The following is a 26,624-nucleotide window of genomic DNA, read 5'->3' on the forward strand; positions in this document are numbered from 1 at the left end:
AATGTCCCTCCCGGGGTCTCCGCCACAACCGCCTCGGCCACCAGGGGCCCTTGAGGGTACCTTCAGACCGTGGGTTCCGCCCAGGCTTTCGGGCACCTCTGCAGTGGAGCCGTCCCTTCCCGGCATTACTGGGAAACACCACCCTCCGTCCTCAGTGAGGCCCCCTTCCTTCTGCTTCGCCCCGTCCCTGAGGACACCTGTCCTGCTCCATCCCCCGCAGGAGCCGGAGCACTGGCCTCCGCCGCAGCTTGCCAGCTAGACCGCCCACAGGTACATTCTGTCTGGGTGCAGAGCACTTTTAAAACTTCTAAAATCTGCAACATTTTTAAATCAATACACTGTACGTATGTCTGAATTTCCCTCCCCTCTTGAAAAGTCAGAAAAGTCCAGCCCCGTGATCCCATGGCCTCGGACACCGAGAATCACAGCTGGGAGAGAGTGTCCTCTCGTGAGGGTTCTCTGTCCTGGCTCCTTCCTTTCGGGGGGCCTGCCCCAGGCTCTGGGTGTGCCAGTGCCCCGTTCGCCCTTCCTGGCGAAGGCCGGGCATCCCAGCACGGCGCTCCAGGGCCCCAGCACGCTGTCCTTGGCGAGGATCGACAACCCCTCTCCCTGCCTGTGTGATTGTTTATTACTAGTTACACTTTAAAAAATCAAGACATAATAGCTTGTCCAACGTGTTAGCCTATTACAAGAGTAACAGAAAATCCAAATGGTACAAGTTAGGAAGAAAAGGGGAATCCGCCAGGATACAGGGGCTCCAGCACCGGCCGTTAGAAAGTGGACGATGTCCTCACCCTCCTCCCTGCTCCACGCTGTGCTGCTTGCCTCCTCCCCGCAACCAGGCCACGCCTCTGCACTGCGGCCACCGAGCAGCCCCGGGAGGGGCTCCGTGGGCCCGGCAACCCGTCGGCTACAGGTGCAGGAGGCTGCGCGCCACAGCGGCCTCAGTGAAGGGGATGTGTCCCCGAGGGGAAGTTGCTGGGAGTGGACAGGCGCTGGGCAGGTGTCCATGGGGGTGACGCTGAAGTGAACGGAGCGAAGCCGCAGCCCCCTGCCCCCAACCTCGCCCTCGCATCACACACGCCAGTGGTGAGGAACCCTTGTTACCGAGTCCTCAGAGGCCTGGGGGTCTGGCAGAGAAAATGGCATCAGGAGCGAGCCATGAAAAACTCATCCAAGTCGACCTCTCGCTGGGAGGAGCGATGCCGACCCCCAAGGGAGTTCACCGCTGATTCGGACGAAGGCTGGACTCTGGCTCAGCGCTTTCCACTCAAAACAACGAGCTTGGAGGTGCAGCCGGCCCCTGGGTGTCCGCGGGGGAGCTATGCGGATGCGGCTTCTCTCAGGCAAACACTCCTTCCCAAGTCCTGCCAGGTACAGACTGTGAGCTCTGAACACCCCTCGGAGGACACTGGGCTCCGAGGGCAGTCAGCACCTCTCCCTCTCCCTCTCCCTCTCCCTCTCCCTCTCCCTCTCCCTCTCCCTCTCCCTCTCCCTCTCCCTCTCCTCTCCCTCTCCCTCTCCCTCTCCCTCTCCCTCTCCCTCTCCCTCTCCTCTCCCTCTCCCTCTCTCCCTGCTGAATCGCAGCGTCATGGATGTGCGCCCTCCGCCTGCTTTGCCTGCTGAGCCGCTGCTCAAAGCCGCCTCTGGCTGCAGGGAAGGTTCGGGGTGAGGCCTGATGAGAGAAGAGCTGGGAGCACAGCGACAGCCAGGCGAGCCCTGGACTTGGCCCCGCCTCCGGAGTCTGCCGAGGGCCTTTCTCCCGTTCTTAGAATAAAATAGCAGCTGAGCTTTTCTCTGTGCCTGTCACTTTGCTGGGTGGCCCGCCTCCAAGACGGTCCTTGCTTTCTGCTGCCCATGCTCTCGGGCAGTCCTTTCACACCGTGAACCAGAGCTGAGCCCTGTGGCTGACCGAACCGTGCAGGAGGGACAGTCTGTGCCTTCCGAGGTGAGGCCGCGCGCCGCGAAGCCAGCGGCCGAGCTGCGAGGGCGTTCCAGCCGCCTCCCGGAGGCCTGTGTGCAGAACGGAGGCCTTGCACCACAGTCAGCACCCACCTGCCCGCCATCTTGGAAGTGGACAGCCAGCCCTGGTCGGCTCCGGAAGGTTCCAGTGCCCAGGCTTCGTCTTTCAGCAGAGGCCCCAGAGAAGGAGCAGCTGGGCCGCCCCAGTTGAGCTCCATCGGCAGCCACGCAGACTGCGAGGCTCATGACGTGGTTGTCACCATTCTAAGTGATTCAGTCTGGTGGTTCGTCGCAGAGTGATCGACCGCAGACACACTGTTCACAGCGTCACTTCAGAGTCCCCCAGCGGCCGGCTAGAGGGGACCAGGGCACAGAGGGTTCCTGCTGGCCTGGCCCACACGGCCGGTGCTCACCCCCAGACCCTGCCACATTCTCCACAGGCACCTGCGCTGTCCCCCGAATGTTTTCCCTCCACCCCAACAGGACAGGCCGGACTCGGGCGCAGCGCTTGGCTGCTGGAGGGTGACTTCGAGCCCCTCACCCCAGCTCCCTCACCGTTTGCGTAGGGGGGCTCTGAGCCCTGCTGTCCATGGTCTCCCCAGTCAGCGATAGGATAGAGCCTCAACTGCCCACACCGGGAATCTGATCCATAACACACCCTCGGTCAGCTACCTTCCTTTCCTGTCTCACTCCCCGCTCCCCAACAGTGCTCTCGGGGTCACCTCCCAAGTGCACTACCTGCACTCAAACCCTGTCTCCGGTCAGCACTGGGGGGCCTACCAAAGGCAGCCAGGAAGGGGCCCGCCACCTCCCAGGCTGCTCTCTGAGCCCACAGGGGGAGCCTCACACGAGTGAAACTCCTTAGCCTGAGATTCTAACTTTCAACTGCAAATGAACCCAACACTTAATAGACTTCGGAATTAGCCACGTTTTTAATGTCTCTGTTTACGTGAACCCCTGAGCACGCACTAGGTAAACGAGGCGGGGAGGTGTCATTCGATGCCGTTTTGTATTTTCTCCCCGGTGTCAGATAGTCAGGCGTGTCTGTGAACTCTGGCTGCCTGTTTTCAGGGTCAGGGGGTGTCCTTAGCCCGGGAGGAGAGCTGGATCCTGGGGTTCAGCCAGGGTCCCTCCTGCCAAGGCGGGAGCCGGGGCAGCCCAGAGCCGGGGCGCAGCAGCGAGCAGCCCACAGTCTGCCCAGGAGCGGCCGGAGCATGGCTGCCAGGAGCCCCTCCTCCTCCCCCTCCGCTCTGTTCGAAGCATCCCTGCCTTTGGCCCCCCAGAGAGGTTGACCAGAGAGCCAGGGTCTCTGGTGCGGTCCTCCTGGCTCTGGGGACAGCTCCAAGCTTTGCAGCCTCTTTTCCTGGGCCACAGCCCTCACCCCGTCTGTCCTCGAGGCCTCACCCCTACGTGGGAGCAGTCTCAGGTCTCAGGGTCACCAGGACACCCCTCGGCCTGCACCTGCCCTGCCGGGGCGGCTCGGAGCAATGCAGCCTTCCTGCCCCACACTGTCCACCAAGGCCGCTCCGGGGCCCCCAGGAATGTCTTGCCCCTTTTCCTAAATGTGGAAGAAGCAAGTGAAAGGAAAGTAACTGTGGGAAAAAAATCTACCAAATGGACCCTCATCTGAGCCAGCGTTCCCGTCTCCCATGGGCCCCCAAGCCTCGGAACCTGTAACACGTGTGTTACCGTCAAGTGCGTCTGGGAACCACTCCAGCCCTGAGACCTCGGCTCCGAGGTCAGCGATGCTTGTTCGCAAGTCAACGACCAGACATGTCCTGCGGTCAAGAATTTTAACCCAGCATTTCGGAAAACGTATGACGGCACATCGCTCCCACTGTCCGAACCAAAACACCTGTGGACGTCCGGTCAGGCACGCACAGTCCACGCGAGAGCTTGGCCATCGTTACCTCGGTCTCGTCGTCATTGCCCAGGAGATGGCTTTTCTGACACCCACTCACGCTGGGCCTCTCTGTCTGTGAGACAGTAAACAGACAAGGCCTGTTCTCCAAGCGCCGCCGGCCTCCCGATGGCTGAGTAAGTAGCCTGAGTGACCGTGCGCGTGTGGAGGACAGACAGAGCATCGTAGACCCCTGTTGTGATTGCTGCTTGTGGACGCTACGGCAGCCCCACCTGCACGACCGCCGGGGAGGCTCCTGCAGCTGTGGCCGGCTGCTGCCCGAAAGTCGACCCTGAGACGCCGGGCTTGCCCATGTGGGTTAGGGAGTGCTCTTGGTACCAACACTGAGGAAAAGAGAAGAAAGTGGGCTGGGCAGAGGGAGACGTTGGGCTCTGATGCACCCCAATGATGCCTTAAGCACCCCCGAGGAGCTGGGCACACCAGAGCTGGGCTGGCCATTGAGAGTCGGCGTTAGTTGGGGTGAGACAGCCTGTCCTTGTGGCCCACACTGAGCAGTCACTGGACACAGCCGCCTCTGGGGTGACATGCACTGGGTGGGGGAGCTGTGTTCGTCGGAGGCAACCCCTGCATTGGGGGGTTGGTTCTTCCTTCCTGAGGGGCACGTGGGTAGCAAGCCCCGCATCACACCTTCTCAGCCACCTTCATGAGGATTGAGACGATTAGTGCTCCTCGTCTTGCTCCTTTCAGAATATCAACTGGCCACCCCATCACTGACCCTGTATTGATTTGGGGAGTTGACTAATGTTTTGCCTGTTGGAACTAATTTTTCAATACTGAATGGGCATATGCAGGGCCTCCAGAGCTGAGCCCCCCGATGCACGGTCACCTGGGGATGCTGATCACCACCGCCGCACCGTCCCCTGCTCCAGATGGGGTTCTGTCCCTTCTTCCTATAGAAGGTGGTGCTGGGTGCTCGCCCACTGTTACCACTCTGTCCTCTGCCCCAGGAGGGCCAAGCTCCACGGGCTATGTCAGTGGGACCCCTTGCTGCCTAGCTTCTGTTTGGGCTCATCCAACGGGAGACACCATGGACCATGGCAAGTGGGGGAGCAGAGACAGGTGGGGTGGTTTTTTTTTCTTCTCCTTCCATTCCAGCCCAGGGCATCAGTCAGAGGAGTGTCTGCACTCCTTCGTCCACGGCCAGCGACGCTGCAGTGCACTCCTCCGTCCACGGCCACCGACGCCGCAGTGCGCTCCTCCGTCCACGGCCACCGGCGCCGCAGTGCACTCCTCCGTCCACGGCCACCGGCGCTGCAGTGCGCTCCTTCGTCCACGGCCACCGGCGCTGCAGTTCTGGGTAGTCCTAGAGACCCCTCCTCCCTCTTCCCCTGGGCCTGGGGTTCGGCAGCGAGGCAGAGCCCCCCCAGCCGGGCGCACGTCACTGCGCCTCCTGGCCTCCCGTACCCTCCATCTGTGAACTGAAACACCATGAGCGTTAATTACCCCTAATTACCCCTTCTCAGTTTTCTCTGAATAGTCCCCGCTGTCGCCCAGAGGCCAGGTGGCTTTGCCCAGGTGCTCACGAGACTCTTGCAAGGCCAGGACCAGAGAGGATCTGTATGTCGGTTCTTGGAGCCCACACTGAGGTCCCCAAAACTCCGCGCTCCGGGCACTGGTCTGCGTTATCTCCATCTTCTAGGCGGTGCCCCCCACTTAGAGGTGTGGCGCCTACTGAGAATCCCTGGAAGACCTGCCCCATTATTTTATTCTCGATAAACGTTTCTGGAAAGAATGAATAAACACCTCTGAGCCTCAGTTTCCCCATTTGCAAAATGTGTCATTTTCATCACAATTTCACAGGGTGGGAATTAGGGTCAGAGGTGAGGAACTTGCCCGCGGTCACACAGCCTGGCAGGCAAGAGACCAGGACACAGGCCTGACTGCCCACGGCTGCCCCGCCCCAGGAAGGCAGAGGGCGGCCACGGCCACCAGACGGAGGCTCATGCGGAAAGATACATTGCTTTGGTTTTTCATTTTAATTACGTATTCTCTAAAAAACTTTTTAAAAAATAAAAACCACAGCAGCAGTCTGCCCTAGGGATCTGGGAAGAAGCGTACGCGTCATTTGGCCCTGGCCCTGGGAGCCAGGACCACGTGGCCCCTCACGGGTCCTCGCAGTGCCCGAGGACCCCCCCAGACCTGCGGTTGAAGGGCTGGAACCGAGCTGCCCTGCTGGCAGAGGGCTGTTTCTAACCGTCCTGGACTTCGGCTCCTCCTGCAAACTGGGAGAAGCATTCCCTCACGGTGACAGTGACCGCCGACGAAGAGCACCGACAGTCTCCACGCAGCGTCTGCTGCGGAGACCCTGCTCGGTACACACCGTCCATCCTGCCCACCGGGCCCTCCCCGGGGCAGCAGACGGCACCGCCGGCCTGCGGGGGACCGCCTGGCTTTGCGGGTCATGTTGCAGACCAGGGCGCTGTGGATGGAAGTCAGGAGGTCAGGGGGCTGTCCTCACCCACAGCCGCACTCACCCCTTCTGTTAGGTGGGGCTCTGGGAGAGTGCAGAGGGCAGTGTTCCCGGGCGGCGCCTCATCAAACCCAAACCCGACAGCACCATCTGGTGGACCTCCTTCCCCAGCTCTGGGAGAGACGCCATCGCACCGTCAACAGAAACCCTCTGCGACGGGATATGGAACGAAAATGACGGAGAAAAGCTGAGCACCTGGTGGATGGATGTGAGGGATGCCAAGCGTGCCCTTGTCCACGGGGCTGTTGGCCTCCCTGGGGAGGCCAAGGGATCTAGATACTGTTTGGTTTTAAAAAGGGCTGTTGTCCTGGCCGGTTGCTCAGTGGTTAGAGCGTCGGCCTGCGGACCAAAGAGTCCTGGGTTCGGTCCCCACTAAGGGCATGGGCCTCAGTTGCAGTTTGTCCTTGGCCCCGGTTGGGGTCATGTGGGAGGCGACCACTCAGTGTGTCTCTCTCATGTCCATGTTTCTCTCTCTCTCTCTTCCTTCCTCTCTCCCTCCCACTCTATCTCATGATAAATGCAAAAATGTCATCTGGTGAGAATAAAAAAAAGGAGCTGTTCACACGGCTACTTGGGCGGGATTTAAGAAAACGATGCACCACCAGACCTATGACGAGGTGGAAGCAGGACCTTCTCAGAAACCAACATTTTGATCCGTAAAGAACCTAACGTCCGACTCTCATCGGTTTCTCGGCTCAGAGGGAGGGAAGTGTAGGCAGCCCTCGTTCTCCTGAGCTCTCTGCTGCAGTCCTGGCGTGATGGACAGACAGCAGGGCAATAAAACAAGAGAACATACAGCTGAAGTACTGTGAAAACTTGTAGTTAAAATGTCCCACTTGGTAGCCCTTGCCCTGGACCCTCAGAGGATTGCAGGAACCAGGCAGGAGGGAAGGAGACGGGCATCGGCCGGAGCTGACCACTGTGTTGTGCAAAGAGAACTGCTCACCCTCAGACACAGGCTGACCGCAGATACCCACTTCTGTGCGTGCGTGCTCGCAGACCTCAGCCCAATCCTTAGCAGGGGCTGAGACAACTATATAAGCAACCCTTCCCCTGAGCTCGGGGCTGCTCTCTCCTCTGCGTAGGATGGGACAGTCGCCGCGCGGCTAACAAAGCTCTCTTAATTTGAACCAGTTCGGAGTCTGAGTCTGGTTTGCCTCGTTGGTCTACAACACTAGGATGTCATGTCTCACAAACCGAAGGCAAGGCCCTCTGGCAGCAAAAAGACGGCCACTCACCTTGTGGTGGGACTTGCTTTACAGTGGCTTGGAACGGACCCCACAGTAACTCTGAGGTGTGCCTGTGGCCCAGCAGGCTGCAGTGAGGGGGTGCGTCTGTACCCCCTCTGGCTGTCGGGCTCCCTGCTCTGACGCTGAAGGACACCAGTTCTCAGACACGGATGAGAGCCCACGGGCCACAGGCTCAAGCCCGCCTGCAGCCATAGTCTACGCTTTTCCTTCGCTTGCTTCATCACACGTGAAGTGGACTGTTGTGTTTAACAGCTGCCCCGCTGATGCAGCCGTGAGCTTCGAGAAGACAAGGAGTCTGTCGTAGCCGCTGCGCCATCCCCACGGCCCTGCAGTGTCTGCCACAGGCAAGTGCTTGCTTGCGTTTTGTTGTTCTGTTGAATTTCTGGACCCTCAAAATAACCTTAGTCTTTATTACCTTCATCTTTTCCACAAGGACAAGAGCTCAGAGAGTGCGAGCAATGGCCTGAAGCTGCAGCTGGGTCTCTCGGACCCACCAGGTCCTTCCCTGTTCCCTGCAGTCTCTGGGACAGGAAGCTCCCAGGTGCGCAGGGTGGCCACACCTGTGTGGCGTATTGCTCTTGCTTCTAAGGCCCTGAGGGGTGGAGGTTCTCAAAGCCAGGCTGCAGATTGGTTTCAGGCACCCACAGAGCACGTTAATGGCCCAAGGTCCGGATCCACTCACAGGCTTTGGGGAAGGGCTGGGAGAGGCACCACAATCCGCGTTGTAACAAGCTCCTCCAGGTGATGCTGAGGCAGCCGGGATGCAAAGCCAGTGCCCTAGGGTGTGTGGCGCCTACTGGCTTTGTGTTGACTGTGATGACCTGAGGGGTTGGCAAGGGAGAGAACCTTGCCCTGAAGAAAAGCTAAGCAATGTTTTCATTCGAAAGGGAATGTCCTGCTCCAGGAAGACAGCAGGAGGGGTCTGCGCTGTCCTTTGACTCGTTGGAGTGGCAGGTTCTTTCCTGCTGGCGCTGGCTGCCTTGCTGGTGCCCGTCCCTGAAGCAGGCGGGCCTCACAAGGAGGCGCAGGGCCCCGGAGGCGGCGGCTGAATGAGCCGCTCGGCACAGCTGCGTCTGCCTTGTGAGTGCTGACCCCTGTCAGCAAGCACGACGCGCACTGCTTCACACGCTCCCGCTGGGCAGTAGTCATTAGGGTGCAAAGTCGCCATGAGGCCGCCCTGACCAGTGTGGCTCGATTGGCTGGAGTTCGTCCCGTACACTGAAAGTCGTGGGTTCAAATCCCAGTCAGGGCACATATCTGGGTTGTGGGTTTGTCCCTGGTTGGGGCACACAGGAGAGGCAACCAATCAATGTCTCTCCCTCTCTTCCTTTCTGTAAAAAAAAAAAAAAAAAATCAATAAACATATCCATGGGTGAGGATTAAATTAAAAACTCAAAAACTAAATAAGTACATTATGAAAAAATAATAATAACCACGAACCAATGCCTGTTCTGTACAACAACTTCACTCATGAAGTACAATGTTCTGCCAGGTGACGTCTAACCAGGCAAATAAGAAAGAACCATCAACACATTATTAATTGAACACTTACTACAAACCACCCATTAAGTTAGGTGTTGACATATTATGATGAACAAGATATTTTAATTAGGCAGAAAATATGTTAAAAATATAATCACCTCTCTAACATGACCTGAAATGATGTCACAGAGGGCACGGAAGAGAAAGAACTGGAACACTCAGCATATGTGTTTATTTGAAGATGCCGAGTGTATTCATTTCCCAGACATGAAATAAGGAAACACGACTCAAATGAGAGCAGGTGGAGCTTGCTGTGGCCAGGGGGTCAGCCCCACCACCTGTGTAGACAGAGGCTCAGACCAGCGGGGAGAGGACAGCTCTCTGTGGGAAAAGGAAAGGCTTCCGGTGTGTCCGCATTGTAGGCTGGTGGTCTGGGGGAGCGGTAGCTGGGCTCCAGGAAACAGGGCATCTTCTATGACTGGTTAAGAGTAATTTTGGCTTTTTCTGTTGGGAAACAGGGATGTAACCGAAAAACGCAGGTTTGGCTACCTGCTGCAACAAAGGCCAAATTCACTAGACAGGTGCTTGTGCAAAAGCAAAGAGGTTTTACTCAGGTGCCATGTTACCAGGGAGGACGGCAGACTCCCATCTCAAAGACCATCCCCACTTCCTGCTCAGCCCATGGTTTTAAGAGATATAGGGATGTAAGGGCTTTTTATATATCCAATTATCTTGCTACCTTTTGGCCGCTTGACATAAGAACCTCCTCCTGTGTCATCTTGGCCAATGGGGAAGACTCCCCAGCACTCCCTGACTGTCTACATTAGATGGGAGGGGGCTGCAGGACCCGCTGTCTGGAAGCCTGCAGTTCCTTCAGCCCTCAGCCCACTTCCTGAGGCTGGACAAAGCACCTGTACATTCAGGGGAGCTGGTTGGAGTCCATGGGGCACCCTCTGCACAGTCCCCACATGGCCAGCCCCTCCAAAGTTGTCAGCCAGGCCCACACTAGAGTTGCTGGCTGCCTAAGGTAATAATTTCAGCCTTCAACACCCTGGACCTGCCCTGGTCAATCTGGCTCAGCAGCTAGAGCGTCAGCCTGAGGACCAAAGGTCCGTGGGTTTGATTCTGGTCAAGGGCACATACCTGGGTTGCAGGTTCAATCTCTGGCCCCAGTTGGGGTCATGCAGGAGGCAACCTATCAATGTGTCTCTCTCACATCTCACTCTCTCTTTCTCTCTCTCTCTCTCTCTCTCTCTCTCTCCCTCCCTCCATCCATCCCTTCCACTCTCTCTGAAAATATCAATGGAAAAATATTCTCGGTTGAGGATTAACAAAGAAAAAAACAACCAAAAATAAAGAAAAAAAGAACTCTGGACACTCGCAATCTTAAAGGCGTAAATGACTGGAGATCCCGTCATGCGTGGTTTCTTCCTGCTATCAAGGGGAAGAGAAGGCCAGATGCCTCTGACACTCTCGGCAGGAGGTTCCTAGGACATCTTTAGAAAATGAACTGTCCAAGCCTCGCATGGGAGTGGATGGTCTTTACTGGCATGGAATTATACTTCCGGGTGCAGAGTCCCGTGTCCCTCAGTCCAGCCCTGGAGGAGGGGCAGTTGTGGGTTTAGTAAGGCCAGAAATAAAGGCAAGGCCAGAGTTTCCATTCCCTGGTGTAGCTGTGCCCAGATCAGGGTTAGTCCAGGCTCAGTCCATGGGTCCACTGTGTGGGTCCCACATGGCTGAGGGCACGTGGGGAAACACAGGGTGTGGGAGCCCCGCAAGCAGTCTGGCACTGGCAGAGAGAGAGAGAGAGAGAGAGAGAGAGAGAGCGAGAGCGCTCCCCTGTCGAGGAGATTAGATATTCAGGTTTCGAGTTTGCAACTAGTGACGCCTCTTTTGGCCACTGACTCACTCCAAGGTGTGACAGAGACAGGTAGGCACCTCCCAAGACAGGTAGGCACCTTCCATGTCACTCGGACCTCACTGCCTTTGCTCGGGCTCTTCCCCCACTGATCAGCAGGGAATAGACCTGGAGTATTAAATGAGCTATTTTTCCCTTTACTTCTTTTTTGTTAAATAATGGAACCTCTTTAAAATCATATGAAGTAGAAACAGGTGAAGGTCTCCATTTAATGTGCTGCTTCAGGCTGTCCTGGGGCATAGATTTGCCTATCCCAAGGCTGAGAGGCTCTCCCTGTCTGACAGAGGAAGGGGGAAGCAAGAAGGGAAAGGGAAGAGAGATTCTGCGGATTCCAGCCAGCCGGGTGTCCTGGGAGATGGCGTGCGTGATGCCCAGGAGGAGGGTGCACTGGACCGGCTGGCATCCTTGTTTTCTGGAAATGACAAACTTGACAAGAAGGTTAAAAGGCCAATTCAAAAGTGAAGAGACTTGCCCTGGCCAGTTTGGCTCAGTGGTTAGAGCGTCGGCCTGCGGTCCGGAGAGACCCGGGTTCGGTTCCCGCTAAGGGCATGTACCTCGGTTGCAGTTTGTCCCCGGCCCTGGTTGGTCGTGCGGGTGGCAGCCACTCGATGTGTCCCTTTCACGTCGATGTTTCCCTCTCTCTCTCTTCCTCTCTCTCCCTCCCACTCTGTCTCTACAAAAAATGGAAAAATGTCCTCGGATGAGGATAAAAAAAAAAAAAAAAAAAGTGAAGAGACTTAACAACTAAAGGCTTAGTGAGAGGAAAAACCCATGTACACAGGGGAAAGCAGAACTTACCGTGTCCCCAGTGGGGTTGGAGGAGTGGCTTTCCTGGGGGCAGGTGTGTCACACCCGTCTGAAGCCCTTGTCCATTATATTTAACCTAAATTAAGCTAAGGGAGAAACTGGGCCGTTTCTGTCAGACCTGTCTGGACGGAAAAGGAAGAGCAGTTTTCAGTGAAGCTGAGAGACTGTCCCTGTTTCATCGACTCAGCCATAAGTGTAGACCTTCGAGTCTCGTGTCAGGACCGTCACGCAGATGGCTTCTCAAGTGAGGCCTGTGCTCTGTGCACCAGCAACCAGGCACCAGAACACAGGTGCACATCCTGTGAAAATAGTAGCAAATAAAACAGAAAGGCCAGCGTGCACAGAAAGGCACAAATCACATCCAGAGCGAAGACTTTGGAGGCAAAGCTTTTGCTGGAATGAAAGCAAGCAGTGACAATTTGACAGACTGTCTGCAGTTAGGACATCTCTGGTGATGTCACCAGAGGAATGCATGGCGCAGACACAGCCTTAAAAACAAAGAAGACAGTTAACTGCACTGGAGTTCAATTTCCACAACTGGGCATTGTCGTGTCCATTGTAGTATAGTTTTATCTCTCCCTAAGAATATCAAGTTATTTGCATAAATGCAACAAGAGTTAGTAATAGATCAAATCGATTGCACAGACTTTTTCAAATGTGCTTAGCTGGACTGCCAGTGATTGATAAGGAACCATGAGGCTGAGTCCCGGTGAGTCAGCCGCTCAGGGTGGGGAGCCGAAGCCACGGCTGCGTCAGGCTGTGCCTGGAACATGTGCAGATTTGGGCCATGGGCTCAAGTTCTTGAGGTTTCCAAAGTGCTGAGGTTCCTTTCTGTCATCTTTCAGGAAAAAACCTTGGTTCCTTCCCTGGAAAGAGCCAGGTGACCAAGTAAGGTATCAGGCCTCTTCCTACAAGTGGCTTTTGATTGGCTTTGATTAGTCTTGAAAGTCAATCTCAATTCCTCAAGGCTTTTCTGACGCAGCCAGAACCCAGGCACGTCTTTCGTCGGCATTCCTGTCAGTGTTAGTCATCGAGACCCCACAGTGTGGAACTGGTCTTACTGGGTGTATGTAAGGAAGTGCAGGGCTCTGACTCACTTACTACGAAATGTCTAATTCTGGAGGTATCAGGTAGGGAGAAAAAACACCTAAAATGAGCAATTAGAAACCCCTAGATTATTAAACATATTTTATAACTTTTAGAAATGCAGCCTTTTTTAAAACGGGCAAACACACTGACACCGGAAGAAGCATGCTTCAGAGACAGGTGTGCAGTAGAAGGCACTGGGCGAGCAAACCACAGGTGGACAGAGTTAAACTGACTGGCTTAAATGCTTAGGCTCAGATGAGATCATAAAGACAGTATTTTCTACAACCCAGAATAAAAAATTATGCCAGCCCTGGCCAGTTTGGCTCAGCAGTTTGAGCGTCGACTAGAGGACCAGAGGGTCCTGGGTTCGGTTCCTGCTAGGGGCATGTACCTCGGTTGCAGTTTGTCCCTGGCCCTGGTTGGAGTCGTGTGGGTGGTGACCACTCAATGTGTGTCTCTCACATCGATGTTTCTCTCTCTCTCTCTCTCTCTTCCTCTCTCCCTCCCGTTCTACCTGAAGATAAATGCAAAGGTGTCGTTGGGTGAGGATAAAAAAAAATTATGCCAGAGTAGACATTCTTAAATGGAAATGAAAAATTATATTGTTTATTTTGAGGAACAAAATCTTTCTTCTCGGGAGATGGGAGAGAGGGATTGGAAAACTGAGGTGCTGGCTGAGCAGCCCCAAGCTTCGTCACTCTCTGGCCGTGCACCAGGGCCTAGGGTGTGCACAGGTGACCACCACTGACTGCCAGTCTCTGTGTCCAGAGACTATGTTTACCCTCCTCTCTTGTGCCGTGCTGAGGCAGTGCGGCAAGTCCTTCCCAAAATGACAATACAATTTTGCCCAGATGTGGAAGGTTACTGATGTCTGTGTTGATCAGACACCCTTATGGACCCTATTTTGCTTATTTAATTCCCCATGGGCTATTTTGATAGCCTTTGATCTTATTGGAGGCTTCATAGAAAAGGTCTAGCTTTTTAAACTGGCTTTTGATAGTTGAGTCAGTAACGTGTCACTGTCTCATATTCTAAGAGCCTCTGTGTTTTAAGAGGCTTGGTCTTCTGTTGAGACCTCTGAGGCTGGATCTTCAAGCATGTAGGACAGCTTTATCCATTGTCTTCGAGGAGAAATAATTCCCTGCCCTGTAAGGAGAAAGAATTTAACTCTAACTGGGCCGCCCAGGGAAGACGGTGTCCCCAGCTCTCCCCAGCGGCCCAGTCGCCGCCAGAGCCGGGTGTAAGCGTGCTGCCGCCTGCCGGTCCCAGCACCTTGCGACTCGTGCCCGCCCCCACGCCAAGGGTGCAGGTCTCCGGGAGTGGGGGAGCTTTGTGCCCCACAATAAGACAGAAGCCCTGGGCGCAGCCCTTCGGAATGGGCGTGTTTGAGACCCCAAGGTAGTATGAGTCTGGAAAGTTAGAACTCAAAACCCGGGGCCCTGGGTTTTATAAACTCTATTTTCAGTCAGTTTTCAAGATCAAGCAACGCAAACCCTTCATTTCCCTAAGCACCTATCTATTAAAAGCCTTTCTATCAATCACACCTATGGGAGCACAGTATTGGTTAACAAGCAGTAACAATTGTAACAGTTTTAAACCATAATTGCATTTGCAAAAGAAAGCAGGATTCAGCTAAAACATCCTCCGCAGTTAGGTCTCCTTGCCTGGTTATAACCTTTTGCCACAGTGAACAGCATGACCACGGCTGACCTTCTGCCCCTAACCAGAGCAATCCCATGACCATGGCCACCCTTAACCACCTGGTGCTGCTGTAACCCGCTGCTTTGCCTCTAGCAGCTGGGTCGTCCTGGGCAGAGCCCTGGGTCCCACAGCTGGCGAGAGCGGGCGGGGCCTTCTCAGGGAGCGGTCACCTTGCCAGGGGAAATCCGTGGGTTTCTAACCGCTTCCCCTTCCCCCTCTTCCCAGCCCACAGGCACGGTCAGAGCTGGGGGGAGGGGGACCTATGGGGCCACGTGTGGGGGCTTTCAGCTGTTTGCAGCACCCTGCTCCAGGGAAGGGGAAGGGGCAGAGGCCACCTCCCCTCACCGGAAGGCGGGATGGAGTGCTGGCGCCAGGGCTCAGAGAAGCTAGGGGCCTCTGGTGGACAAGCAGCCCTTAAACTTTCCGGGGCCCTAAGTTTGGCATCTTTGGAAGATGGGCCCCGGCTCTGGAGTTGCTGCAAACAAGCTCAGCTTGTGCCTGTGCAGCCTTTCAAATCTCTTGCGTGGGACACAGAACCCAGAGACTGGCCCCCAGCCTGTGCGCACCTCCCTTTTGCCCACGGGGTTCCCAGACCCCACAGCGTGGCGGGGCAGGCAGGAAGTCCTGGCGCCAGCCCACCCACTGGCCAGGGCTGCGGCTGCAGGAGCTTCGGGGACCTTGGCTCCAGCCCAGCTGAAGAACTGCTGGGTGCCCAGCCCACCAAGGTCGGCCCAGGGTCTGAAACAGAAACGTCTGAGGTGGCGGAAGACAAAGAGAGGATGGATTGTGCAAACAGAGACAAGGGGGAGAGGTGAATCATGGCACCCCGAACAGAGGGGCGGCACTCCGGTCGCAGGCTCCAGAGTCCGCCAGCTTCTCCTCCAGAGGCGGCAGCTGCAGGCGCCAACTGGGAGCCCTGGCCTGGGGCGGGGGGTCACAGGGTTCGCAGTCCCGCTCCCGGTTCTCACTCTGCGGAAGGGCTCAGTGCTCTGTGGCTGGAGGGAAGAGAAGGCCAGATGCCTCTGACACTCTCGGCGGGAGGTTCCTAGGACATCTTTAGAAAATGAACTGTCCAAGCCTCGCATGGGAGTGGATGGTCTTTACTGGCATGGAATTATACTTCCGGGTGCAGAGTCCCGTGTCCCTCAGCCCAGTCCTGGAGGAGGGGCAGTTGTGGGTTTAGTAAGGCCAGAAATAAAGGCAAGGCCAGAGTTCCCTTCCCTGGTGTAGCTGTGCCCAGATCAGGGTTAGTCCAGGCTCAGTCCATGGGTCCACTGTGTGGGTCCCACATGGCTGAGGGCACGTGGGGAAACAGGGTGTGGGAGCCCCGCAAGTAGTATGGCACTGGCAGAAAGAGAGAGAGAGAGCGCTCCCCTGTCGAGGAGATTACCTATTCAGGTTTCCAGCTTGCTGTGGCCACATCAGATGTGAGGGACAGGTAGGCACCATCCATGTCATTCAGCCCTTACTGACAGGTGTCTGAAATTACCTTTGTTTCGTCCCTACCCCCACCAATCAGGGGGGAATAGACCTGGTGTATTAAATTAGCTCGTCTTCCCTTTACTCCTTTATTGTTAAATAATAATCAAGGTTTTGCACCAGGAACAGGAGTGTTGCCTATTCCTGGGTCCAGAGATTCTTGCTGTCTACTAAGGGAGGCGGGGGTGGAGGGCACCTTCACAGGAGGATGGCGCTGCTGGAACAGCAGAGCTGGTGGGCGGCTCATGTTTCGAGAGGTGGTGCTGCAGACGGGCCTCCCGGTGGGTCCTGCTGTGCAGACAGGCAGTCAAGTGCAGGGCAAATTGTAATGAGATCAGACACTGGAGAGAGCAGAGGATCCCCATGGTCTAACCCTGAGGGCCTCTGGGTGGCACACCCAGCCGCAGGGCCGGTGAGCTGAGGAAGGCGCTGTCCGGGGTGTGCACAGGGCGTTCTCCGTGCCAGCGTCGGCGTGCAGAGTGGAATCTGTGAAACAATAATAAAGAATGAAGAGCGGTATTCTCGCTTAGATTGGGAGGCACCGTCCTTGCCGGAAGGAGGACTCCCCGTCTCCGTCAGGGGTGCAGGCCCAGCGGCCCCAGCAGCAGCAGCAGGGTCCGTGTCCTCGGCAGCACCCACTTTACCCATGATTCCCATGAGCTTTAGGGAGGGGTGTCCTGTCAGCAGGATGTCACAGGGACCGGACCTGTGCTGCGCTAACTGCTGCTCAGGACCTGCAGCCTTCCAGGTCTTCTGTAAGACTCGGGCTCCCGGCTGGAATGGGGTGAGGCCTTGCCAGACAGGTGGATAGACCTGCAAGGAGCAGACGCGTGAAGTTGTTGGTGTTTGCTAACATGTTTGATTTTTTAATCCATGGTCTAAATCTTTGAGCCTGCTCATCTGTTGGGATGCAGAAAAAAAGCATCCTTCAAGTCTAGGACTGAAACCATTTGCTGTCCTTGGACACAGGGGTCAACAAAGCGTAAAGGTTGGGCATAATATGATGTATGTCCTGGACAACATCATTCATGGCCCTAAGATTCTGCACAAATAAATACTCATCAGAGTGAGGCTTTTTAACTGGCAAAATGAGGGTGTTGTAGGGAGACTGGCATGGCCAAATTAATCCTGATTTTAAGAATTTTTGCAATACTGCTTGAATTCCCTCTAAAGTTTCGTCTGTGGGATCTGCACTCCTTTTATGTTAATATCTACGGGTTGGATGTTAACTGCCCTACTTGGGGTTCCATTGGCCCCCCTGCTCACAGATCCTGGGCAGGAAGAGTTCGCCCCCGAGTCCTTCCTGGCCAGTCGTGAGCCCCTGGAGCTGAGAGCACGTTCCCGCGGGCCTGTAACCGTGACGCTGCTTCTCGGGGGACGCTGTTGTGCACGCAGGGCGCCACGTCGGCTCCGTCCAGCGTGGAAAGGGAGTCGGGCTTGTTTGTAACCAGGCGCCTCTCAGCGGCTGTTAGCAGCATGTATGGACAGCCTGGATGTCTGCCCAGTGCAGATGGTACGCGGCACAAGTGGTGGTGACGAGATCTACCCTTTCCTGGGGGTTCTCCCTATAGCAGGAGCTGGAATTCTTCCAATTTAGCAAATCTCAAGTGGAAAATGGAGTAAGAAAACTGTCCCACTCTGGATGGGAGTTCCCTGCCACTGGGTGCCGTGCAGGGTCTTCAAGAGGAAGACCGTTTCCTTCTCACACACGGTGGGACTGTTGCCCCTCTGGCCCTAGTTCGGGGGTATCTAGCAGCAGCCATGGTAGCAGGGGAGTCTTCCTGCTGCTAATCCGGGGTCCCTGGGTCAGGGCGTTAAAGAGACCCCTCTCCTCTTGTTCCTCTTCCTCTGTGTCTTACTGTTTTGTAGCCAATTCCCGTCTCTGTGTCATCAGGTGGTTCCCTTTCTTTGCCAAATCCTTATTGCATAGATGTAAGTGCCTGGACATGGGGTTCCATCTCACTTCCTAACCACTGGCGAATCAGCTCCAGCTGTGTAATGGTGCAGTCAGTTAGGACCATCTAGGGCCATTTCCCCATAGTCTGAAGTGCACACGGGCCAAGCAGTGTTACAATAGGAAACCAGCTTCTTTTCAGTCACTGTCATAGCTGTATGTGGGCCAATCTGCTAAAATTCAGCCCAGTGGGCTCCCTTCAGGAGTCAAAGAACAACCAACCCCTAGTGGCCTGAACGTACAAACCCAAAACCATAAGCATAGAGGGGACCCAGGCAAAGTGGGAAAAGTTGGATCCATAAATCCATTATCCTATACTTGTGCTCACAAGCAAATCCGAGCACCTTATATCTTGCCAACTGATACGTGAGCTGTCCTAACCGGACCCGAACGGCATGAAGCCCACGTGGCATGAAGCCCACGTGGCATGAAAGCCTAGCAGCAGGGATAGCCTGGAATAGCCTACCAACTAGTAATGCAAATGGTCCTGACCAGACCCAAGTGGCAGGGATAGAGGACCCCGCTGTGCACACTGGTTCTACTTACTCAGTCTCGGAGTCCATCTGCTCCCCAGAAGCCCATTTTTCAAGAGTTTCAGTGGCTGATGCCTTGAAAAGGAGTACAGGAAAATTCTCTGAGAAAAGCACTTGGCAGCTGCTAGGACGTCCCCACAGTCCTGCTCCTGGGATCGGCCTGTCACAGGCAGCTGGGACCCCAGCCTGGGCCCTCTGGGACTTACCAAGGCCTATGCTGTCCCATCTGGGCTGCCTAAACCTGTAACCAGACAGGCAGGCTCAGCTCGCCGCCACAGTGAAAGCCAAACTTGTCAGACAGACGCTGGAGCGAGAGGAACGAGGTCTGCCCAGGTGCTGCAGTACCTGGGAGAGTGGTGGGCCCTGTCGCAAAGACTGTCCCTCTTCCTGCTCAAGCCCATGGTTCTCACAGAGATGGGGAGGGGAGGGCTGTTGTTTTTCCTATCCCATTATCTTGCTAGCTTTTGGCAGCTCAGGCCTTACGTATTCATCTGTCCAGCTTCTGGCATGTTGGGAGTAAGGACCCCCTCCCCACACCGTCTTGGCCAATGTGCAAGACATCCTGGCACCCCCTGACTGTCTGTGGCAGTGGGGGGTGCAGACCTGCCATCAGGAAGGCTGGCGATGCCACAGCCCTCAGCCCACTTCCCTACACCGACACGCACCTGCACGTCGAGGGGCGCTGGTTGGAGCCCCCGGCCCCCCTGAGCCCCTGTGTGTCTGCGTTCTCTGCGCAGCCCCGCATGGCCAGGCCCTATGAAGAGGCAGCACCTGTGGTAACGGGACACAAAGTAGAGAAGCTGCCAGTTTGATCAAGTCCTGGTCATTCGGGCTGAGTGCCGCCGGGGTCATTGCTCGGCCTCCTGGGCTGGTGGCTTCGGGCGGTAGGTCAGGGTTCTGTTTGTTCACAGCGGCCCCCACGCTGTCTCCCGCAGAGCCGCCCTGACAAAGCAGCGAGCACTGGGCAGCTCGGGACAGACACGTTCTCCACTGCCCTGGGGACCGGGAGCCCCAGACACAGTGCCCGAGGCTTTCCTCCGGGTGTCACCCCAGTGCTCCGTGCTCTGCCGGGCAGCTGTGCAGTCACGTGACCCTTCCCTCCGTGCGCCTGTGTCTCCACATGGCATTCCCCTGTGTCCGTCTCTCTGAAGGGCCCGCCCCAATCTAGTTCGACCTCATCATAACACAATTACATCTACAGTGACCCGATTTCCAGATAAGGTCACAGTTACAGATACCGGGGGTTAGGATTTCAACATATATTTGGGGGACACATTTAACCCATAACACAGGGGACACAGGGTTATAAGCTGTGCTGGGAGAGTTAGGGAACCCTGGGCACTGGGAGGAAGGCCCTGGCCGAGGTGTAAGGAGCCTGTGCCGGCTGCCTGGGTGAAGTGGCCCCCAAGCTGGGCCCCGCGGAGGCAGCACCCGCAGACCAGAGACGGCAGGCAGATGCTTGGTGGGGTTCAGTAGTTCAGTCTGGCTGGAGGGGGAAGAACCGGGGAATAGCGGCAGGAGGAGGCCTGGAGGACGAAGGAATGGGCCCTGCACCTTGAGAACGGCACACACTGGGGAAAGAAGAGGGTGTACCGAAAAATCGTTATCTGTAGGACGTTTCTCTTTGGCCCCAGTGTCGGTCATGTCTCTGCACAGTGCACATTGCTGAGCCTGGATAGCTAACGAGGAGGTTAGCTTCCAAAGCTGATATAAAGTGATAAGGTTATTTGTGCAGTCAGTTAGTGACGTTGATCATAAACAAAATCCAGCCAGGTGTTTCTTCAGAAAAATGACTTTATTCAGGAACAGCAGGGAACTGTGATTGGGTGGCCATCCATCTGCAAGACCACTGAAACAGGAGAGGACGCTCTCACCAGGGGAAGGGAGTTGGGAGAGGCTGTCCAAGGAGTGTCCTCTTGGCTTTGCAATTGTCACGGGTGTGAGGGCTCCCGCTTCTGGCCTTCCCGCTCACGTTAGATGAGGTGTCTGAGGCTTCTGCTCACTCGCTTGACAGAGCACCTGCTACAGAGCACGTGCTGCACGCCGACACATGCATGAGGGCGAGTCGCGCGTCGCACTTGCTCGTCGGCTGCTGCACTCCGGCATGGGCAGGAGATGCTGGTCAAGTAACCCCTCGAACAAATGTGTGGTTGCAAATTCAGGCAAGAATACATCACTGAAATTATATTTGCAGGATTTTTGCCTTTTAAAAAAATCACAGTAGTTTGAACACATTAGCAGTTACTTTTCTCTCATAGATGAAATCAGAGATGCGTGGTATGAGCTCTCGACCTCCATCAGGGACCCAACTCTCTTTTGTCTTTCTCATCCACAGCCCTTAGTATATTGTCTCATGATCCAAGACAGCTGCAGGAGCTCCAGCCATCAGGTTCACATCCCAAGAAGGATGAAAAACAAAAGAGCATCTTCTTTAAAGGGCTTTCCTGGAGGTACCGACCAACCAAATTCCGTTTACATATCCTCCATCATAACTCAGTCCCATGGCCACACCTCGCTGCAGGAAGACTGGGAAACAGACTTTTAGTGTGGTTCATTGTTACCCCCAAACAGAATCATGGTTCTGGAATCAAGAAAAAAAGGACAGAATGAATATTAGGCGGCCATCCAGCTGCCTCTGCCACAAAGGGCTATGAAGCAAAGGAACATCATTCTGTCAGAAAGTGATGCTGATGTTGGGAGATGCAGGAGTGGGAGGGGTTACAGGTGAAAGGGGGAAGAGACATGGGTCTGCCCATAAACCACACAGAGTCTCTTGTATCTGGACTGCAGATGGCAGGACCAAGGGCTGGGGGCTGGAGAAGGAACATGGACAGAGGCCCAACAACAAGGAGCCTAGTGAGACCGGGTCTTTATTCTAAGGGCAGTTGGAGCTGCTAGAGGGCTTCCGCAGGGAATGGAGTGGCCTGCTCATACGTGTGTGTTTTGCACACCTCCGGTGTGCGCGGTGCCAGGCCCTGGTGGCACACAGGTATGGCATCGCCGTGCGGGCAGTGCCTGTTTTCCAGAAGGGCAGCTGCGCCTGCATCAGCGTCCCAGACCCAGGCCAGCTGTGCACAGGAAAGGGCTAACAGCAGACACAACTCCTCAGACTTGAGTGCAGGGTCAGCAGAATAGAGGGGAGGCCAAGGGAATTCCCGGTGGAGCTAGGACAAAGGCCAGAAGGGCCCCGAGTGGAGGACCTGCAAATACCAGGTTACTCCTGCAGGCAAGCCAGGGTTACATCACTAAAGACCGTGTGCAGCAGGCTAAGGAGCTGAGTGCTGGGGACGGAGGGAGGGCGTCTAGTCAGAGAATGACAGGAGGAAGCTGGGGTTCAGTGCAGTGGGCGGCAGCCATATGCAGAGTGCAGGCTACATGACCCCGTGACTGAGGAGGACACCCCTTCCATGCGCTGGGCTTCTGCCTGTCAAGGTCCTGACTGGTTTCATCATCATTGGCAGACAGTGCTCCGACTCCTCCTCCCTGTGAAGTACAAAGTTCAGGTCCACAAATCTCCTGTCTGAGATTCTGAAATCCGGAAACTTCTAAACATTGAATTTTTTTTTTTAATAGCTCATTTGCCAGCCAGACTTGAGCCGGCCTGTCGTTGACCAGCTCTGGCATGAGGCACAAGTGGACGACTTGGCCAACCTAGTGTGAAGATGGACATGCTCGTTGTGCAGAAATGCCCAGGGTTTGAGAACAGGTGTTAAATAGTAGGTGGTACATACATTATATCACCTTATTAATATCCAAAAAAATTATACATTTCATAATATGTCTGGCTCAAGGGACTGCAGTCTCTGAACATCAGCAGGAGGTCTGAGCAGCGTGGAGGCTGTGATGTGAGCGGGGCTGCGCTTGGAGACTGTTGTACGAATGAGGCATCTCTACTGGATGCAGCAGGCAGGGCCCTGAAGGAACCCGCAGTTCGGAGAGTCGTAGAAGTTATCCAACACAGAGGCTCAAAGAGAGCTGCTCTACCTTTGTGCATGATAATCCACAGGAGCCAGTGAGGAGAACCTGGAGCTCCCAGGATACATTTGTTACTTATATGAAGTTAATTCATAGAGAACAAGTAGCATCTGCTCCCAGACCAGTGGCATCACTTTACTAATAATAACAGTTTACGTGTATGCAGTGCTTTAGATTATGTCAAGTACTGTTGCAAAGACTTTCTTTTTTCATTCTTATAACAACTACGATGGATGGATATATTGGCATTCCCCATCCTAGCCAACGACCCCAAGCTCACAGGGGGCAGGTGACTAGTCTGAAGACATTCAGGCAACACTGATGCCCGGGGCCCGTCTGGGTCCTTTCTGGTTCTGAGATCTGTGGTCGTATTTCCAATGAGGAATAACATCATTGACTGAAAGGTGATAAACCTTTTTCAGCAAACATCTGCTGCCAGCTCCCAGCATTGGCTGTGGCTGAAGCTGTGCTCATCTGTGGACTTCGGTGGAGTTTCCAGGTCTCACAGGGGCCTCAGTAATCCGCGAGCCATGACTGCCAAGGTGCAGGATGGAAACATGGCGGGTGGCTGGGTCACCTCCATTTCCAAAGGCCGACTGTCCGTCCTCTGTCTAGTTATGGAAAGAACCTCAATTCGGTGCCGCCTGGCTGCCCGGCGCTCTGGGAGGCCGAGGCGGCCCCAGCAAGGCTCATGGCTATTCTCAGGAAACCTAGGAGCATCTCGGTGCACCCCAGTGCTGTCCTGAGTGACCCACAGCCCAGACAGTGCCCTGGAGAAGCGAATGGAGAAGCAGGCGCCCACGCAGCCTGGACTGCAGGAGGTGTGGGGTGTGCAGGCCTGTGTCCAGCCCCGCGAACTGGCTGAGCCCGGGCAGGAGCTTAGCTTATCTAAGCTTCCATGTCTCCATCTGTTCAAACAGGAAAAAATAAAATCACAGTGACAGTTACTGCAGAAGGGCGGTGTGATACGAAAGGACCTGACAGTAGTCACAGCTACCATTTGCTGAAGGCAGTGAGGCGCCAGGTGTGCGGTGAACCCAGGAGGGTGACGCACACGCAGACCCACGCCGGGCAGGGCACAGACCCAGCGCCCAGCACGCAGCGGTAAGGCCCTGGTGCCCCGCTGCTGTGACTCGGGTCGTTTCCAGAACTGACCCGACCCGGTATGGTGGAGGCTGCTGACCTTTGCCACTGGCCCTTTGTGATCGCCAACAAGCTACTTTACCTCCTCGGGACCCAGTTTCCCGAGAAGAGAGGTTGAGCTTAGACAGAGGTTTAAAAACCTGGATGTTTTTAAAAACACAGTTTGGTCCATTCCCTAAGGATTCTGATTTGTGGAGCCAATCTGTATTTTTAACTTAATAATGAAAATGTCCAACAGACTATCAAGTAAGGAGAACAATCCCCGCCCCCTCCCCAAGGACACATCACCCTGTTTCAACAACCTCTGGCCACGCGGGTTTCCTCTACCCCAGGTGAGGTATTCCAAGTCCAGCCCTCCAGGTGCCGGAGAGGGGAAGCTGAGCAACCCCTCCAGCAGGCTCGGCGCCCTGCCGCTCCCGGGGGTCCAAGGGACCAGAACTTCTGAGGAGAGTGAAGCCGGGCCCTGCATTTCCCAGGCCGCCCCCTCTGCAGGTTGACAAGGGCTGTGTCCTCCCCTCTAGACTCGGCCAGGCAGTGGCCTCTGGGCCACATCCCCGCCAAGGTCCCTGCTCCCTCCCCTGGCCTCCGCCTGGGCGGTGCTTTCCTGCTGCTCCTTGGCTCCTGGGTCCCACTAGACCTGGCCCACTTCCTGTGAACAGTGAACGCTCCCCAGCTGCCTGCTTTGCACATGTCACTCTTTCCCGTGAGGGCCCTGCCTGATTTTTCCGGCCCCTTTCTGTTTGTGCTGGAATGTTCTGAAGGAAGTCTCTGCGCAGCTCAGAGGCAGCGCCTAGGCCCCGCACCAGCCGCAGGCCAGCACCTGCAGATTCCAGGGCCCTGCGGGGTCTCCCCCAGTTAGATTTGGGAACCGCGAACCAGACCGACTTGGAGCGTCTTTCCAATCCAATAGTCTGCCTCTTGACTGTGCAATCATAGCTCGGTTTATAGACGTGAGCCCGTCTCCACTGGGGCAGGAAAGCGGCCGGGACTATGGGCGGCAAACGAGAGCCTGGTGCTGTGGGTGGGGCGTTGCCATGGACACTGCCCAGTGACATTTAGAAGGGGGTTTGTGCACCGAGAGGTGTGCGTGTGCTAACAAGACGGGCAGTCCGGTGACTGCTGCACCAACACCACCACCCTGCCCCTGCTCTCCTCCTGGGGGGGGGGCTGCCAGGCCCACCAGCTCTGCCCCTGCTCTCCTCGGGGGGGGGGGGCTGCCAGGCCCACCAGCTCTGCCCCTGCTCTCCTCGGTCGGGAGGGCTGCCAGGCCCACCAGCTCTGCCCCTGCTCTCCTCGGGTTGGGGGGAGGGCTGCCAGGCCCACCAGCTCTGCCCCTGCTCTCCTCGGGTTGGGGGGAGGGCTGCCAGGCCCACCAGCTCTGCACCTGCTCTCCTCGGGTTGGGGGGAGGGCTGCCAGGCCCACCAGCTCTGCCCCTGCTCTCCTCCGGGGGGGGGCTGCCAGGCCCACCAGCTCTGCCCCTGCTCTCCTCGGTGGGGGGGGCTGCCAGGCCCACCAGCTCTGCCCCTGCTCTCCTGGGGGGGGGGGGCCTTCCAGGCCCACCAGCTCTGCCCAAAACCTGCCCACCACCCCCTGGGTCGATTTCCGTTCTCGAATCAAACTTGTAATTACACATGGTTTAGTCTTTGAACATTTGATTAGCTTTTTCAGATTTAAGATCAAAAACATCCATTAACCGCACTCCTTGGGCCTCTCCCAGAACAAGGTTCATGGTGGAATTTCACCAGCGAGAAAGGCCACAGACTGGCAAGACCCAGCTCTCCCTGCGTGGCTGGCTGTCTCTGGGGCGCAGCCCAGCCTGTGCCCCGATTCTCGGGAACTCAGTGTCTCGGTGCCTTTCAGGAAACGGTCCCCGCCGTGCGGAGTTACAGCCTGCACCCCTGCACCGAGAGCTCGGCCAGGAAAGTGAGTCAAGGTGGCTGGGGATCAAAGCGCCCATTTCTTAAAGGAAGTCGCCAGGGGCACCTGCTGGGTATGTGGCGGGTCGGTTCCAGGCAATGTTTTCCACATGAGCTTCTACATGAAAGTGTTTTCTGCTGAGGCAGGTGATTCATATTATCCCGGTTTACAAGTCAAACCCTCGGTGACCAGGCTGCTAACAGCTAACTGACCCTCTAGGCTCCGCGGCCCAGCCAGCCATCCAGGTGCAGTTCCCAGCAGAGAGGACCCGGTGATGCAGACACCAGATCGTACGTGTGGATGCTGAGCAAGGGAGTCAGGCAGAACTTAGCTGCAGAGTGCACTTTGGTGGGAGGGGACAGCACGACTACGACCACCGCCCCCCCAGACTTCTGGACCTGGCACGGTGAGTCCCCCTTTCTTGTTCCTGGGCTGCCACAGGGGGCTGCATCTGCAGAGCCCTGGCTCTGCAGGCAGTGAGGAGAGATCTCGTACTTCAAACCCGTGCCCGGGATCCCTTGCCTTTGCAGGAGGAGGTGGGGGCCACAGTGGCTTTGGGAGACCCCTCCTGGAGAGACAGGAACTGCGCCAGCTGCCCGCTCCAGGCCGGTGTTAGGAACTCACACAGTGTGGATTCCAGATGTCACACCTGGAGACCTGTGCAGCGGGCCTGGTGGAGCTGAAGGAGCCTGAGCTTCTAATTAGCCCCTTGCTCCCAGGATGCGGAGCTGCAGGCAAGGGCCTCCCGTCCCCCCATCTGGTCCCGGCAGCCAGCTTTGAGTTGGAAGCTGTGAATGTGTGTGACTAGGAGACTTTAAATTTGCTGGGCAAGTCAAAATGATTTACAGGAGTGAGTCACTGTTAGACCCTCAGATTGTGCCACTGAGGCCTCGGACATCTGGATCAATTAAAAAAAAGATGACTGATTCATGTGAAGGTAACAGGAGGCCCCCATTGAAATGGAAACACCAGTTGAGCGACTGTGATGCAGCCCTAAGGATGAGTCTGCAGCAGAGAGGGGT

Source organism: Molossus molossus, unplaced genomic scaffold (genome assembly GCF_014108415.1).
Source record: "Molossus molossus isolate mMolMol1 unplaced genomic scaffold, mMolMol1.p scaffold_m16_p_18, whole genome shotgun sequence".
NCBI classification, from domain to species: Eukaryota; Metazoa; Chordata; class Mammalia; order Chiroptera; family Molossidae; genus Molossus; species Molossus molossus.